The sequence below is a fragment of the Stegodyphus dumicola genome, chromosome 6 (genome assembly GCF_044657685.1).
Source record: "Stegodyphus dumicola isolate Sdum_Otavi_A_Nest chromosome 6, ASM4465768v1".
Taxonomy (NCBI): Eukaryota; Metazoa; Arthropoda; class Arachnida; order Araneae; family Eresidae; genus Stegodyphus; species Stegodyphus dumicola.
The window spans coordinates 193,094,059-193,111,553 of NC_140773.1; the positions used below are offsets into that span (position 1 = coordinate 193,094,059).

Below are 17,495 nucleotides of genomic sequence, written 5' to 3' on the forward strand. Positions count from 1 at the left end.
TAATATGACAAATGGTCTGTCTGCACCGAAAATCATATTTAAAAACTAGTAAGCAGGACTGCCTGTGTGTGTGTGCAAGATGTGCCTCCCCCAAAAGGCACCTCTTCAATAATACACTAAGTTAGGTTATTGGAAATATGGAAAAGCACATGAGGATTATCTGCCTAACAGGAAGGATGCTTTCGGACTTCCCAAGAGAGCCAGGCTCGTGCTCACGTTACATATGGGAAAAACGACAAAAACCAACTATGCAGCCTAACTATGCTAATGCTATTTAATTTGTAGCATTTATGTTCAAGTTTTAGGAACAAAATTTTTATCTAATTTAATTATTTTCTTCCTGCCTTTTTTCGCCACGAGGTTTGCTCACGCCCAAAATATAGAATTTTACAAACAGCCTCAGATTTTTAGCCTGCTTTTGATGCCGTACCTATCAAAGAAAGGTTGTTGGCGATGTTAAAGCTGTTTTTGCGGGGAATACGTTAGACAGAGACTATATCCTGCTTGGTAAGTGTGCATTCGAAATTCTGTCGTGGTTTAGGAAATCTTGTAATCCCAGCCTAAGTTAGATTTAATTTGCTGAACTTATTCCTTGGCTGGTAATTTTATGTTAGCACATTTTTAATTTCAACACTTAAAAATGGTAAGGTTGATTAAACTTGAAGCATTTTAATTTTGTGTCTGTTTGTTTGATGGTTAGATGATCTGGTGGTGATAAACCAGGGCACAGATCAGAGTAACACCTTATGATTATGGTAACTGACAAAGTATTAGGAACCCATAGCAGGTGTGACACATTCACCTGACATCAAACTCCCAGTATTCAGCGGTCTTAACCATTTGGCCATTGATGGTGCCTCATCATTAAGAGCACCATTTCAGTATGATTAATCAGTGCCAGATGAAAGCATTTTCATGCCTCAGTAGAAGGTGTAAGTGGCACTTTTGATATAGTTTAATTAATACGAAACATAATTTTTTTAAATTACTTTTATATTGACACTCTCTTAAACATAATACCCCATGCTTTTAATTCGGCAGGATAGTAAATAATAATAAAATTTCCTGCAATGCTCTTATTCATATAAAATTTTACTACAAAAACTGCATGACATAAGTAGTAATGCAATTAAAAAAAAGTAAACTCAGAATTAATTAAAAGGTAATCCCCCATCTAGTAATATAATAATTACCAAATTCGGCTGCTAATTAGAGAAATAGGTTGAATTCTGACAAATGTACAACTAACTTTGCATGATTTTCTGTACTCTTCTTCCCAAAAAACCTTATAATGCTACAAATTCGATAGCAATTACATTTATAATTTCAGTTTAATGCATTTAAAACTTTTTATATTTTTAGAAATCACAAGTGTTTTGTGATTTTTGTGACAAACTGCATATAATTTTATTACCATGGCAGAAATAAGATTTATTGCTTTTGCATTTGTTGGAGGGTAATGGTTCACTGCATATTTTTAAACAATATAATCAGTGTAAGATAATAAAAAACTAAAAATAAGACTTAAGTCATCTATTTGATATTTGTTATACATAAATATATAATATACAACTGATCATATATGATGAGGGATTTCATCTCACTTAGAGAATGCTCAAATCAAGTTTGCTTTAATTTGGCTTGCACTGCATGGTCTTTTGTTCTCTTTTTTTTTTTTTTTTTTGTGTGTGTGTGTGTGTATGTGATCATGCATCACTTAATTTCAATCATATTTTAAGTAAACTATCTGTCAAATTTACATTAGATAAAAGATGCAAATTGTTATATTTTAAAAATCTGTTATGTATAATTGTACATTCAGATTTACAGATCAAAAGAGAATTAACACAGAAACCAATTAAAAGAGATAATAAATGTAATGTACTTTAATATTAAAAAAATATTTTTACAAAGTATATACACTGGATACATTAACATTATTGACATATTATATATACATATATATATACACATCCCTAGGCATCTGAATTCAAATTCTGTTGCAACAACTGCAAACATTCAATCATAATTCAAAAAAGGAATTTGCTTTTTTTTAATTATTATTATTTTTATTTATTTATTTATTTATTTTTTTTTTTTATTTAAAACTGGAAGAACTAATACAACCAAAAAATATATGGAAAACTGCATATTTATGTAAAAAAATCAGTAATAAATTTATTGATGAACTTTTATTTATTTTAATACATATAGTAGAACCTCCCATTAATGGATATTCATGGGATTAAGGCTTTTGTCTATTATCAGACAATACCCACTAAATGGGAGTGAACAGGGCTCCTGCTTTGGGAATTAGGGTTTCAAGTTAATAGGGAGTGTCTGTATTTATAAGTTATTTTTAATGAAAACTATTCAAATTTAGCAAAACTTAAAATATAAAAATTTATCAAATTATATACAAACAAATGATTAAATAAATACTTATCCACAAAAGTAGAAACAATTTTTGCATTTATTCCTACTATTTTCTGAAAGTGTATGCTGATTTTTGGTCTCCTGTGTTCCCGCTCCCCCCAAAAATACAGATAAATATTAGCATAGATAATTAAATATCTACACTCATGAATATGATAATTTTTTCAAAACCAGAAATATACTATTATGTTGTGTAATGATCTTGAGACTTAATTAAATACCCTAATATATACTAAGCAATAGGTCTTAATAAATATAAAAATACATAAGTATAATCAAAGGATTTTCATCTTATTCATTTAAATTCAACACTAGCATTTTTCAGCAAACTATTAATACAAAAATGAAACCAAATGTTAAATTTTTACTTTACCATTATAACAAAAACTACATTTTAACAATGTTCTTATAATTAAATCTAACTTACAAACTTTCAAAAACATGTGAATTTGGGAAATTAGAATACAATGCAGGCTGCTGATTCCTATGGCTTCGCATATGAGTACGAAGATTTGCTTTTTGCCTGAAATATTTCCCACAAGTACCACACTGAAATGGTTTCTCTCCTGTATGGGTCAACAAATGATTTCGAAGATGGTCTGTTTTATGAGTGGAATATGCACAGAAAGAACACTTATGCATCTTCCTTGGGCGTACAGACATAATCCACGTTTGAAGACCTGTAAAGATGAAGAAAAATTCTGTTAAATATGCCCAAAATATTAAATTAGTTAAGCAGAATGTAAAATCAAAAATTTATTTAAATGTTTACCATAATTAGATTTTAAAACAATAAACATAAAATATTTAAATAATAACATATAAACATATATTTGTAACTTAAAACTGAAAGAACTTGTTTTAAATATACTTTTTTTTCCCAAAGTAACTCATAAAATGGATACTTCAGAAAGAGCTCATATATAAAATGAGAAATGTTGTTTTTCCATTTCAAGCCTCCACAACACAAATATGATTTTTAAGTTTTATGTGTTCAAGAAGTTCCATCTTAAAACAATAATGCAGACATAAATTTATTCAAACAGTGCTAAAATAAGCCACATATAACTTAGTACACATAATTATATTTTTTACATATGTGTAATGTAATTTCCATAAAATTTATGAATTCACTCCATAATAAATCATTCAGTTAACCTTAGAATGCTAATAACCAGGAAGGGGGGGAACTATAATGTTATTAGACCATTATAAATTTTATGACAGAATAGCCATTGATATACTATGTTTCAAAAAATTGCATCATTTAATTACACGAAGAAGCAAAAATCATACAATGTCTTCAAACTGTGCTCTAAATTTTACAAAATTTTAGTGACCTAGGATTAAAATAACAACATTAACATTAAAAAAATGAATGAATAGAAATATATTTTTTCTTTCCTGTTCCCCACCCCTTATATTATTACTCTACTATAGATAATTATATAGCACCATTTTTTAATACAAAATAATTTTTCAGTTCATTCATTTACTTTAAAATATTTATTTTAAAAAATCTTATTTACTTTGTTCTTAGTTCTTCAATGTGTGATTTGTAAAAAGTTATCCATGTACCATTTTTGACAAACCACTGCTACTGCAGAAGACTTTCACACATGCTACTATAGGATAATATCTAGCATAATTAGTAAAATTTTGGAAACAAACCAAATTTGTTTCCAATGTGCAATACCTGTGGATAAATGTTAATAAAATTTCATAATATTTACAATAAACTAAAAATGTAACACTACAGTATCTGTTTTCTCCCTAAAAGTTAAAAGTACTACCTCCCTTATTTCATCCCTTTCTATCACATTCATTTAGCTGATGATTAAAACTTATTTTAAAACATTCTGTGTTTATTATGTTTAGCCAAATATATATAAAATTCATCAGGAAGCATTTCATGTACTTTTAATATATTTGATTTGATAACTTGTTAATATGGAGCACCTTGAATTTAGAAATTTATACAGTAAGCTGCAATTCGTAAGAATTAGATTATTTTAATATGGCAACACACTAAAAGGCTCTCTGCTTAAGGCAACACACTTTCATGGAGCACTTTCTAAGAAAGTGTCTCACATTTACATTCTTTATTAACTTTCAATATTTTTATCATAGTATTTATTATAAAATTCATCACAAAAGTGTTACTGCTTTGTTTGCATAGCTACACAATCTGAAGACTGGGTTTGCAACATACCGAAAAATAAGATCTTTTATGAATATTTAGATTAGAAATCCACAAATTTTTTCTATAAATGACTCCTTCTGACATGCAATTTGAGGAGAAAAAAGCTTATAATAGTGTACATAAAAGGGTTGATAAAAAAAAAAAAAAAAAAAAAAAAAAAAAAAGAGGTTACAAGGGTAATAAAAAATTATTTATTAACAATAGATATAAAATACAAAAGGGAATTAACAGACATACTTGCCTATCATTTTTCTGCATAATAATCAAATATCCATTTAGGCATTTATCTGAATGCAGGATCAACTCGTTTAACCCACCTTTTTAGAAATCACATCCCTGCCCACTGAGCCAGTTTTCAGTGACTGTTTTGACATCACTATCTGAAGAGAATCTTATTCCAGATAAATGTGCCTTCAATTTTGGAAAAAGAAATAGTCACTGAGAGCTGAACCTGGGCTATATTGGAAGAGGGGTGTCTCCAGATTTCCCGCTTTAACTATTGCAGAAATTCTTGAGTTTAGTGAGCATTATGGGTCCACGAATTGCTATGCAGTAGAACACCCTCTCTCAACATGGCAGGGTGCCTGTGTCAAATAGCTTTACGTAACCTTGCCTAAATGGCACAATAATGATCAGCAATAATGGTATGGCCACTCTCCAGATACTCGATCAGGACAACAAATAATGGTTCGCACCTCCAAGCGAGACCACTTTTCTAAACGTCTTGCCATTTCAACCGCTCCAATGCATCTGCAAACTTACTCTAACTACCGGCCCAGCTGCTGCTAGACAACTAGTGCCATCTGCCTACACTCTGGGAATAAAGCATTCCATCCACAATAATTAGTTTTCAAATATTGATGCTTGCAACCTTTTTTTTTTTTTTTTTTTTTTTGGACCCATCTACACATAAACTAGCAGTTAGAAGACAAATATACTTGCCTCAGTTTAGCTATAACAACAAATTAAACAGAAATAAACTTTTTTAGCAAACAAAATCTTACAGAATTTGAATGTGCATTACTAACATAACATACACATATAAGGATAGTCAAATCAATTATAATACATATTCACGAGACTTAAGAAGACATTTTTGTTATTACCGATTCCTTCAATATGGTCCTTGACAGCTGTTACTGATATATGAATTGTTTAATATTAGTACTATCAATAATGATGAATATCAACCCTTTTTCAATGCCAAATCAATTACGATCTTTTTATAGCAAGTGAAAAAAAGCTGCTAAATACAAGATTTAGTAAGGTAAAATTAAGGAAAAGCAATGATATATATTATGGTTTTTCCCAAAATAGTGAACATTTATCAGATAGGTCTCATTACTGGAAAAAATCATTACCAAATTATATCTGAGAATATCAATCATAGCATTAAATGAATTCAGAAATTATCAGTAAATAATGTAAGGGTTGCAATGGTTATAATGGCAAAAGTAGAATTAATAATTGCTATTAAAATATATATGTGATTCTCAAATGTAACATTTCGTTCCCACAGCCACAAAGAATGCTGCAAAGGATGCCTGGTTAAGAAGCACCGACTTCCATACACATAATATTATATTTTATAATTTATTCCTTTCTTGCTTGTGACAGTGAGAGCAAAAAATGAAAAGTAATATTAATCTCAAATTAATTACAAAGAATTTTCAGAAAAGTTAAAAATTTTATTTTCTATTACTATTTCAGCAAAACAAAAAATACAACAATGAATTAATGTTTTACAAAATCCTGATGCAAAAGCAAAAATTTACCAAAATTTCTAACTCTGAAAATAGTCCATAAGGAATCACACCTTCTGAATAGTCTTAAAAGTCAAATACTATTACAGCCATATAAAAACATCAATCCAAGACTATTCCTTACGAACATAAAATGAACTCATTTAAGAACTACAATAAATATTAAGTTCATAGAGGAAGTTTTATAATAATTCAGAGCAAAATGGTATATTATTGGTCACTTCAAAATGAAACAGAAAAATCTATAAACATGCTTCAGTACAGAGACTCATTTAAAAAAAAACAGCATAAACTTTGTTTGATGATAGAAAATGTTTAACATTTTTTTATAATTTATGTATTTGTAATATTAATAGGTATTTTTGTAGTTTATGTTTTGAAATATTAATAATTTTGATAAAATGGTACAGATTTATAACTTATACAGTACAAAGTCTGAAATCCGTACGTCCATTATTTGGAATGATCTAAAATCCGGACCTCAAAGCCACAAACACTTGTTTTTATTAATGCTTTACGTATGCGCATTTGATTTTTCCTGCCATAATAAAACATGTAGAGATTTTCACTTAAAAATTCCGATTCTTAGTTTCACTCAGGCACTAAATAAAATACCTCGTTCTGGAAAAACAATCATGTAAGCAAAAATTTGTGAGATTAATAATTTGGCTCTGTAGCTGAGTATCTACTTGGTATACATCTCAAACCGAAACATTCACCTATTTTACCTCCCTGACGCTGACCTGGCAAGTCATTATTTATTATATTTTGCTTTCATTACCACATGTTTATCAATACATGACAGCTTCAGTAATAACTCATGCTGTGATGTCTAAACTTTTTTATATTATTAATTGAATAAGAAGAGTATGGCAACCTTTTATGCTAACATTATGCTTGGTGTTGATTATAGATTTTTAAATGCTCCAAGAAATGCTGACGAGGAAAAATTCAACAAAAATTTCTTTTCGTATTCTAAAAAAAGATTTTGTTAATGAAACTCACAGGCCAAAAGATTACATTTCGTGTTATTCTAATTAAGAATAACTGATATGTTACTCACCATAAACCCAGAAGCAGCGGCGGAATATGTCGGCACTGGACAGCAGAATTTAGGGAAGACTAAATTTTTGGAATTTAGGGGAAGCACCGAGCGGCAAAATTAAGGGATGAGAATTTTTTATGATTTAGGGGAAGCACTGGGATCCAAAGTTTAGGCACGGTAAAAATTTAGAACTTAGGAAAGGGCTTTGTAGCAGAATTTAGGACCCATAGATACTGCACCAGGCGGTATTGAGTGCCAGCTCTAGATAAAGCCTTAAGTATATGTGGAAGTTTATTTATTCAGGACTCGGATTAGTTTGAAGCATGTGCAAGAAATAAACATAGGTATAGTAAATAACTAATACAATTCAGGCTTAAGTCAATATGCAATAGGAGCAAGACATAATTTAGCGAAACAATTTGGCTTTCATTGCCAATCTTGTGATATACAGCCAATAGTGTATAACGGACGCTATTAAGCTAGGCTAAAATTATCTTTACTAATTCTAAGGCATTTCAATTAATGTAGCAGACTGCACTGCTCCCTGATCTTCTAATTTGATCCAGCTTATTATTTTTGGCAGACTGTTATTATTACAAGAATTTTATAAAAACTAAGTTTGAACTTTCGATTATGTTGAAAAGAGTTTCGAATTCTGGAGTTGCCAAAGGATCTACAAAGTGAAACCATGTTTTGAAGTCCATAAAACAAAAAGTGGAATTGCTGCAAAAAAATGGACAAAGGCATATCTGTCTCAAAATTATGCGATGAGTAAGGTAATGGAAAGTCCACTGTATACGACACAAGAAAAAAGAAAAAGGAACTTTTTGAATTTTTTGTGGAAGCGTCTTAAACAACTTACATTGAAAGAAATGCTTAATAAAGTAAATAAATATTAAGCTTTTTTTTTTTTTTTTTGTAAATGTGATACCCTTTAGATCATCATAAATTACGATTTCATATTTTTAATTGTATAATTTCTGCATGCCATCTTACCAGATTTAAATTGATGATCTATTATCCAGAAAATTCCCAAATCCGGAATCGGCGAAGTCCTGACTAGTCCAGATTTTGGACTTTGTACTGTATTTATAAATAATTCTTCACTTGAAAATACATTTGTTTTGTTATGTAACTTGTAATATAAAATATTTGAAACTGAACGAAACTTCATATCTTCCAATTTTTAAAATATGTTTAAGTTTACAAGTTAAACATAACATTTTAAATAAAATTTGTTTAACAGTTATGTGTTAATAAAAATTAAAAACACACTCTTAACATATATCTTATACTTTTGCATTAATTTACAAAACAGTTATGAAATAAACTATAGCAGATAATATCTACAGTAAGAGCCCACTTATTATACGGGATATATTCTAATAATGTCCAGTACTAAATGAGGCAGGGTTAATCCTTTTAATATAAATAATGAGAATAAGAGACACAGAGTCACATAAACGGTATAGTGGTTAGGGGAGCCTACTACAGTACCAAAAGGCCCGGGTTCAAATTCCGGGTAAAACATGGATGTTTGCAAATATATAGTGTCGTCATGGCATGGAGGCACTCTAAATATGCGGCAAGCCGAAAGTCCTCTCGTATGGATTGGTGGAAGAGGAGAGGGGTGGGTCACCCCCAGATCCTCCCCGGGGTGCTCTCTCTCAAAATTGTGGATGGAAAATAGAAGTTTAACTTCTTTTCAGAGTAGGCTCTGGCAACCATTGTTCCACATAATATGGACGAGACAACAAGTGAAACAGAAAAGAAAATAAGAAAATTTAATAGTTTTGTTTTTGCTTTATTTTGTAACATTTATTGCTAAATACTCTTACTATATTAATTATAGACTTATTTATTGGTAATATCAACCAACTGTTATTCATTAAGCATTGGTGACTATCAAAAAAATTCAAGTAAAGAAGGAAGTTATGTTTGTAAAGAGGAAAGTTCTTTCTCATTTGACACTTTTTTTTTTTTTTTGAAAAAATTATCTAGCCTTGTTTGCCTTTTCCAGGTCATTCAGCAATTAGTTTTCGATAGCAAGACATCACATCATCACATGACACTTCATCTTGCTTTTGAACTTATTATCAAATTTATAATTCCACTGAAAGTTCCTTTTACTCCTCATCTTCAAAAACGTTAATTTCGTCATCTTTGTGCACTTGTTATTCGACTAATTTTTTATGATCATTGTTGGAAAGAATTTCACAAGTTGTAACTTGCAGTAATTCTTCTACATTCTGCACATTTATATTATTTCATTAGTTAGCTTGATAATTTTGTTGAAATCAACAATGAATCTCTTGTGTCAACATCCTTGTTAATCTCACACCATACTTTCTTAAATACTCCTTTCAAATATTTCTCCTTCCTCTCATTTCAGGAAAGACTAACGTTGTCTACAGCATCTGCGATATTGTAATTTTTCCAAAACTCTCTGCAGGTTTTTATGAATCATTTGTCGAAATGTCTGCCACATATAATAGGCTTTAAAATTTGAAATTATGCCTTGATCCATTGGTTGGTTACGCTCGATTATTTGAATAAGGCAAAGCATAGCACATGCTGTATAAAATCAAATAAATGTGTTGGATGGATCATCAGTCAAAAGTAAGTTTTTCAGTTCTAGTTTTTTATATCCTCATTAAAAAAAATGTGGAAATAACAGTAGTGTTTATATTCACATGGGCAAAAATGTTTAGTAAACCAACTCTTGAAAATTTTCAAAGAGATTCATGATTTTTTTATTGGACTCCCAAAAAGATGATTTTAAAATTCCCTTCAATATTTTTGATGTTTTGAAATCATAAACAAGCAATGATTTTAAGACTTTTAGTCGTTCATCACCCAGTAGAATTGTTAAATGATCTTTTGCAGCTTTATATAATTTAACCAACCTAACAATACAAGATACTGCATGTGATTTTGAGTAATCCCAACATGAAACAGTATTAAGCGGGGTCTTACTGCACTACTATTTGATTAGCAATATCATTTTTCAATTAATGCAAAAATCAAATTTGTACAAAATTCTCAATCATATTTTTCAATTCATGCAAGAATCAAAATTGCTAAAAATTCTCAAACATATTTTTCAATTAATACAAAAATCAAAATTGCACAAAATTCTTAAACATATAACTAATAATGTTTTGTAAGTACACTACACACCAATAATTCAAATAGGTTTTGAATGATGCATCATACATAACAAATGAAAAACTAATATAAAAACAAAGAGGAAACTAGTAGAAAGGAAAGCTAATGAACTGAGAAATATAAAATATCTTAATAATATAATTCTAAATCATGAGCTATGCAATGAGTAATCTTCAAATGTCTTTCAACATTTCTTTTTCTAGTAAACTTTTTGAAGCATATGCTGCAATTATAGTGCTGTCTTGCATGTATATTCATATGGTCTCTATAATGTCCTTTTTAATGTGTAGTATAGTTACATAAATGGCATACATAATTTGCTCCTCCGACTTCAGAACGTTTTGTCTTTAGACTGGATGCAGAAAAGCTACTTGATAGATCTTTGCAGTTATTAAAGTATATAGTATCCTGAAAAACTGTAAAAATTAAAGATTATACGAGTTGTAGGTATAAATGCATTTTAAATGTTAATATTCTTATATTATCATAAGCAAATAACCAAAGTTACATATTATTTTACTTAAAGAAAAAATTAACATTATGCAAAATTTTGAATGCCATAAAAAACATTAAAATAAAACTTTAAAAAGTGCAGCTTTCAGAGAAAGTTATACAAATAACACAAATGTACTATAAATGATACGAGGGCCATCCAGGAAGTAGATTACATTTCCGTCTGTGTCCGCTAGGGGCGGGGCTAGCGCGGCCATCTTGGGGACAGAGCGTTGCGCAGCTCAGTCTGCATCTAGCCGTGCTAGTGAGAGGTTCGTGCTGTGCTCCGTTCAGATACTGTGACGGTTTGAAATGTCTGCGTTAATTGAAAATCCCGCGAGCTGCGAGGTGCGCTCAGTAATAAGGTTTCTGACTGCAAAAAACTGTAAACCGATAGAAATCTATCGGCAGCTTCGTGAAGTGTATGGGGACAACATTATCACTGAAGGTGGAGTGCATCAGTGGGTCATAAGATTTCAAAATGGCCGAACCAATGTTCACGACGAAGATCGAAGTGGGAGACCCAGCATAGTGACCGCCGAACTTCTCGAAAAAGTCGATGCTAAAGTCCGTGAAAATCGAAATTTCACAATAACGGAACTTTCTTTGAAACATGTGAACTGTGAAACGAAATTGCAATCAATGCAGTGGGGGCACACAAGTTCTCCCCAAAAACCCAAGAAATGCATGCAAACAATGTCGGCAAGGAAGATGATGGCGACTGTTTTTTGGGACAGAAAAGGTGTAATTTTGGTGGACTTCCTGGAAAGAGGCACTACAATAAACTCTCAAAGGTATTGCCAAACTCTCCAAAAACTCAGAAGAGCAATTCAAAACAAGCGCAGAGGAATGTTGAGCTCTAAGATCTTGTTGATTCACGACAACGCCCGGCCCCACACGGCAAATGTCACTCGTAAAGTTCTTGAATCTTTTAAGTGGGAGTTGTTTCCTCATCCGCCGTACAGTCCCGACCTGGCACCGAGCGACTTCCACCTATTCCCAGCAATGAAGAAGTGGCTGGCTATGCAGCGTTTTGATGACGACGCACAGCTGCAAGAAGAGGTAACGAAGTGGTTGAAGGCGCAGGCGGCCGAATTTTTCGACGAAGGAATTTCCAAGCTCGTACATCGCTACGATAAATGCCTTAATTTGTATGGTGACTATGTAGAAAAGTAGTATTTGAGTGTGGCTTTCATCTGTATATAATAAAATTTGTTTCCTATACTTTGTTTATTTTTTTATTCCAAAACGTAATCTACTTTCTGGATAGCCCTCGTACAATTATCCCCAGTGGCACTTCATAAAAGTATTGTGTGATAAATCTTATCATGATTTTAGAACAAGTACATTAAGTGATACATTTTCAACAGTCATATTATATAATAGATTGTTCATTACAATACATTGTTCATGTAATTCAGTGTAATTACTAAAACAAAAATTAAGTCCTCACAGTATCTAAAATAATCTTACGCTCATGTTGATACACGTAGTATTAAAATTATGACATGGAATTTTATAAATTCTATTTTCATAGTGAACAAAAATTATGGAAATGAAAATCAATATTTCAAAATAAAAATAATTTGTGTTAATAAGCTTAAATCATTGATATAATTTTTAATAAAACACGTGTAAAAAGAAGATGCTTTCCATAGAAGTAAGAATTATGTTAAGCAAAATCCTTGACATAATAGGAGAAAATATCATTTCCACATAAATACCCAAACAGCTGCTAATTTCAAATGGTTATGAAACAAATCAATGTAAAATTTAAAATTAGGCAAAATTACAATTATTAGTATGCATAGTTTAAATTTTATTCAAATCTATGGCAAACTACATTTTTCCCCCCTGCATAAAGTCACAAATTTATTTGTATTTACTAATATTAGTAATCATATTTAGTTTTAACTCTTAATGGATTTATAGTATATCTAAACATTTTCAACTGATGTGCATTATACCTGAGATAAAAATGACAATATGTTTTCAGCCCATTTGAGGCACAGGGAAAATACTTTTAACCATGTTGATGATAGTTGAAAATTTGAATTTAGCATTTGTGTCATTAATACATAAGATTTAACAAGAAATATAGGATTTTAATTCATTTTTGTGTAATTTGGTATAATAATGTCATACGGATTAAAAATATTTTTCTTGAATCAACCCTTTTCAAAAGAATGATTTTCTTCATCGACTCCCTTACCTTTTCTCTATAATACAAAACATACAACATAAATATAATAGGGAAGGAAGCAGTAATTAGCTTATAGAGTTCTTATTGAATGTAATTTACATACCTATGACATAATTGCCATTTGGGCATAACTTTTCTGAACAAATTTCAGTGGCTGGTATGGGTGAAAGAATAGGTGCAAATTTTGATGTGATTCACTAGTTTTGCTTTCTTCATACATTTTTATTGTGTTTTCTTATGTTCTTGTCTCTTTTTTATACTGAACTTACTGCTTAAAAATTCATATGTTTAAAAATATTGTTGATTTAAAAAATATATTAAATAATTTTTGTGTGATTTTTCCTTTACATTTATTTTCTATGATTTCTTCCATGATATAGCTTTATATCAATAAACAATAATTACTAATTATATTAATAATTTTTAATAATCAATCAGATCTTAATTATGCCAATCAATTTCTGATACACATTTGACTGTCAACCCTCAGTTTATCCCTTTGTCATCATCGACATCACTAGGAACTTCTGACATCAGCAGAATATCATTATGCAATATATATTTGTGACTGTCACTTTATTTAAATCTTCACACTTTTCAAGAGAACTATTTGTCAATTGTACTTTCATAACAGTCTTAAATGAAGTAATATCAAAGTAAATCAGAAAACAAATAATATACACTAAATATACTAAGTATTGAGTAAGACCTTAAGTACATCAAAAAAATTCTATAATCTTTCCAACAAGTACAGTTTATAAAAAATAACTTCAATGCAAGAAATTTAAGAAAACACATATATAAGTTGTGCTTATAATATAAAAAGAAAAAAGAAAAAATAATGATAAAAAGAAGTAAAAGATACAACTTTTTATCATAATCTTTTCTACTGCTTTACGTTTCTTAATTATTTATAAAAAAAATATAAATTATCGATAATAAAAAAACAAAATATCATATAATTTCCCCTGAAAAAATATTGCAGTTACCGTATAAGTCGATACCATGTATAAGTTGACCCCCCCACTTCTGAAATCGATCGAGAAACTTCAAAAAAAAAATTTTTAAGTACTACATTTATTCAAAATCATCTGAGAAAAAAAAAGTAAATATACGATAAAAAATACCTTGGTAAATAAACAAAATCAAAATTCTTCAATGTCCGATTCATGGTCAGATTCGCCAAACATTTCATAGAACTCTTCTGTCGTCACTGGCTCGTCATCCTACATATTCTCAGTCTCGAACTCTGTATTGTTACAATCACTACTAGAGCCTTCGTCGTCATTTTCACTTTCAAAAACAGCATCATCTTCCGTGCCGTCTAGTTTGTTGCTAATACAACATTTCTTAAATGATTTTATAATCATTTCAGAGGATATTTCGTTCCAAGCATCTTTAACCCACTGAGCAATTAATGTAATATTGGGCTTTTTATTGTTCGGGGGCCGAAAATTCTTTGGTTTAATTGAAACTTACTCTATTTAAAGTATGAAACTCTGTGATTAGTTCGTCACATAATTTAAGTCATGAAATTACTTCAAGTAAGTGACTTATTTGATAAGTCGTCCAATTTGAGTGCAGGAAGAAAACAACTGCATTATATAAAGAAATTTTTGAACTTCCGATTCTTTTAATTTTTTATGGCCCTGTGTATAAGTCGACCCCTCCCCCACTTTGAAGTCTTTTTTTTGTCCAAAATATCTCGACTTATACGCGGGTATATACGGTATTATCAATTAGTAAAATAAAACTATAATCATATCAGTAAAATGTTCTATACAGTATAACTAAAACAAACAAAAAATGGCTCAAATGTTACACTCGGTGTTTCTGAATCTTTTTTCGTCCAATTCAGAGTGGCATCCCCTATGACTTTTTGATTTAAGTATGCATTCTAAATATATAAAAAAGAAAATACTTATATTAATACATTATAAAGGCACATATAAACTTCAGTTTCATCTAAACATGCATTCTTCATATATTTATTAGGGCATAAATGATTATTATGTTTAATAAACATGGGATTATTTTTATTGATCTCACAGTCTCCCTTTCCCCAAATAAGAAATTCCCTACCAGTTAGTTACCAAATACTTTAAAAATGTGGGAATTTAGATTTATGAAATGAAAAGGGTAAGACTTTTACATCAAGTTGTCTTTGAATATTAAACAAAAATGGTAAAATTTCATTGAGAGATATTGAACTCTATGCAATACTTACTGGATTTCTAACCTTTAGATTAATTACTAATGTAGTAATTGCACATTTTTTAATTGAAAATTTATAACGAATACCTAAGTACTGATGCCTGTTTAAAGGAGGAAAGATGAATTCTCAATAATTCAAAATGGTCTACGTTTGAATTATTAAGAAATGATCTCCTATATTTTACAGATAGCCCCAATATACTAAATATTGTTTACAGAATAAAGACTTCAAATTTAATTTTCAATTTGAAGAAGAAAAAAAAAACTTATTGGAAATCTAACATATTAAAGTAATCAAAACATTATATATCAGTACTTATAATGATCTTTTTATATGCACAAAACAAAAAATAATTTTCCTGTCAATTTATATTGATAACAGAAATTTAGTTTAACACTAAAAATAAACTATTTTAAATATCAAACCTTCTAAATGAGCATTATTATGCAAAATGCCTGCTGGTATAACAGGTATAAATTTCTATGAAATAAATTATACAATACAAAATTTTATTACATACAATACAATTGCCTCAAAATCAAAAAATCTAATATATAGATATTAATTTTATACTTAATACCTTGAAAATATATATAGATGCATAGTTTTTATAAAATCAATTTAATATTTTTTAACATATAATATACATAATAAATAAAAAGTGGGGAGCAAAAAATAATTTTTAACAATTTCTAATTTTAATGAACTTTTAATATGTTGAAAATTAGTTATCTATTGCTGATTCTGAATGTGTATAAAACTCATTTTTTTACTTTAAATGGGATTTTTATTAACACATCTAAAATTTATTCACATCTAAAAACCAAGAGAATAATATTTGCAATTTTTGGCTTCTTGGACTTCATCTCCCTTCAATGTGATGATTCACCTGCAATTAAATAATTGAAATAAGAATACATCAGTAAATAAACCTTTTCAATTTATACAAACTCATAAAATTAAAATATTCCAATCAAGAAACTTTAAATTAAATTAAAGGCATCTTTTATAGATGCATCTATATTATGCATATATTTATATGCAGAGATTAAAAAAAAGGAAAAGAGATGGAATAATCAAGAATCATATTGCTATAATTTTGATTATAAAATGTTGTATATTACAAATAAATAATAAAAAAAATTTCAAATTCTCATTTAATAAATGCTTTCATGTACTTTATTATACATGGCTGATTCAGCAACTCGATCAACTTTGCATGTTTAAAATCCATTAAACAATTCTACCATTTCATCTTACTTCAATTTTCTTGCATTCTTAGCTTGCTTCACATAAGTATACTGCATACAACAATGTATTAAAGAAAATTACTCTCTATTAACTTGTCAACCATTAAAAATAATTTTCTGATCTAGACAGCTATCTGCTATCATTTTTAAATAATTATTTTTTAAGGACTGCAATAACAAAAAAAATAAAATTAGGCAAAGCAAAAACCTTGTATTTGGTGTAGATTTTAGTCAACACTATCGATTCTGATGGTAAACCAGTACAGGTCTCTCTTTACCACGCAGATTTCTTTGCTCCTGCTAAAGAGGGATCTGTACCTGTTTGCCCTCAAAATCAATAGCCTTGACTAAAATTTATGTCAAACATAAGTTTATTGCTTTGACTAATTTTATGTTTCACATTTACATATTTCGCTTCTCTCCTGATTTTAGCAATAATGTCAATTTTATTATCTTCTCATGTTCCATAAATTATCCTTTTAATAATAAAAATCGTATTTAAATTTTCAAACCAAATGCATTATCATTTTGTTTGCTTTTAACATTTAAATTATTGAAAATGTTTCATGATTGCTTTCATTGAAATGTTTCATAACAAATTCTTTACAATTTGCTTATCAAATGAATGCATGATCAGAGTTCAAATATCCCAATTCAGTCCCACTCTTTATTTTGCAATGAATACATATAGAAAACAATACTGCATATGATTTTTCCAGG

At 29.5% G+C, this 17,495-nt stretch overlaps 1 long non-coding RNA gene across 1 annotated transcript; it reads right to left on the reverse strand.

Moving 5' to 3' along the window:
- Nucleotides 1-6,312: 6,312 nt before the first annotated feature.
- Nucleotides 6,313-15,887, reverse strand: LOC146996920 (uncharacterized). Its single transcript, XR_015041789.1, has 2 exons — nt 14,438-15,887; nt 6,313-11,031 (listed from the first exon to the last, which is right to left on the reverse strand). It is a non-coding gene; the product is annotated as an uncharacterized LOC146996920 (long non-coding RNA).
- Between the last annotated feature and the right edge of the window lie 1,608 nt (nt 15,888-17,495).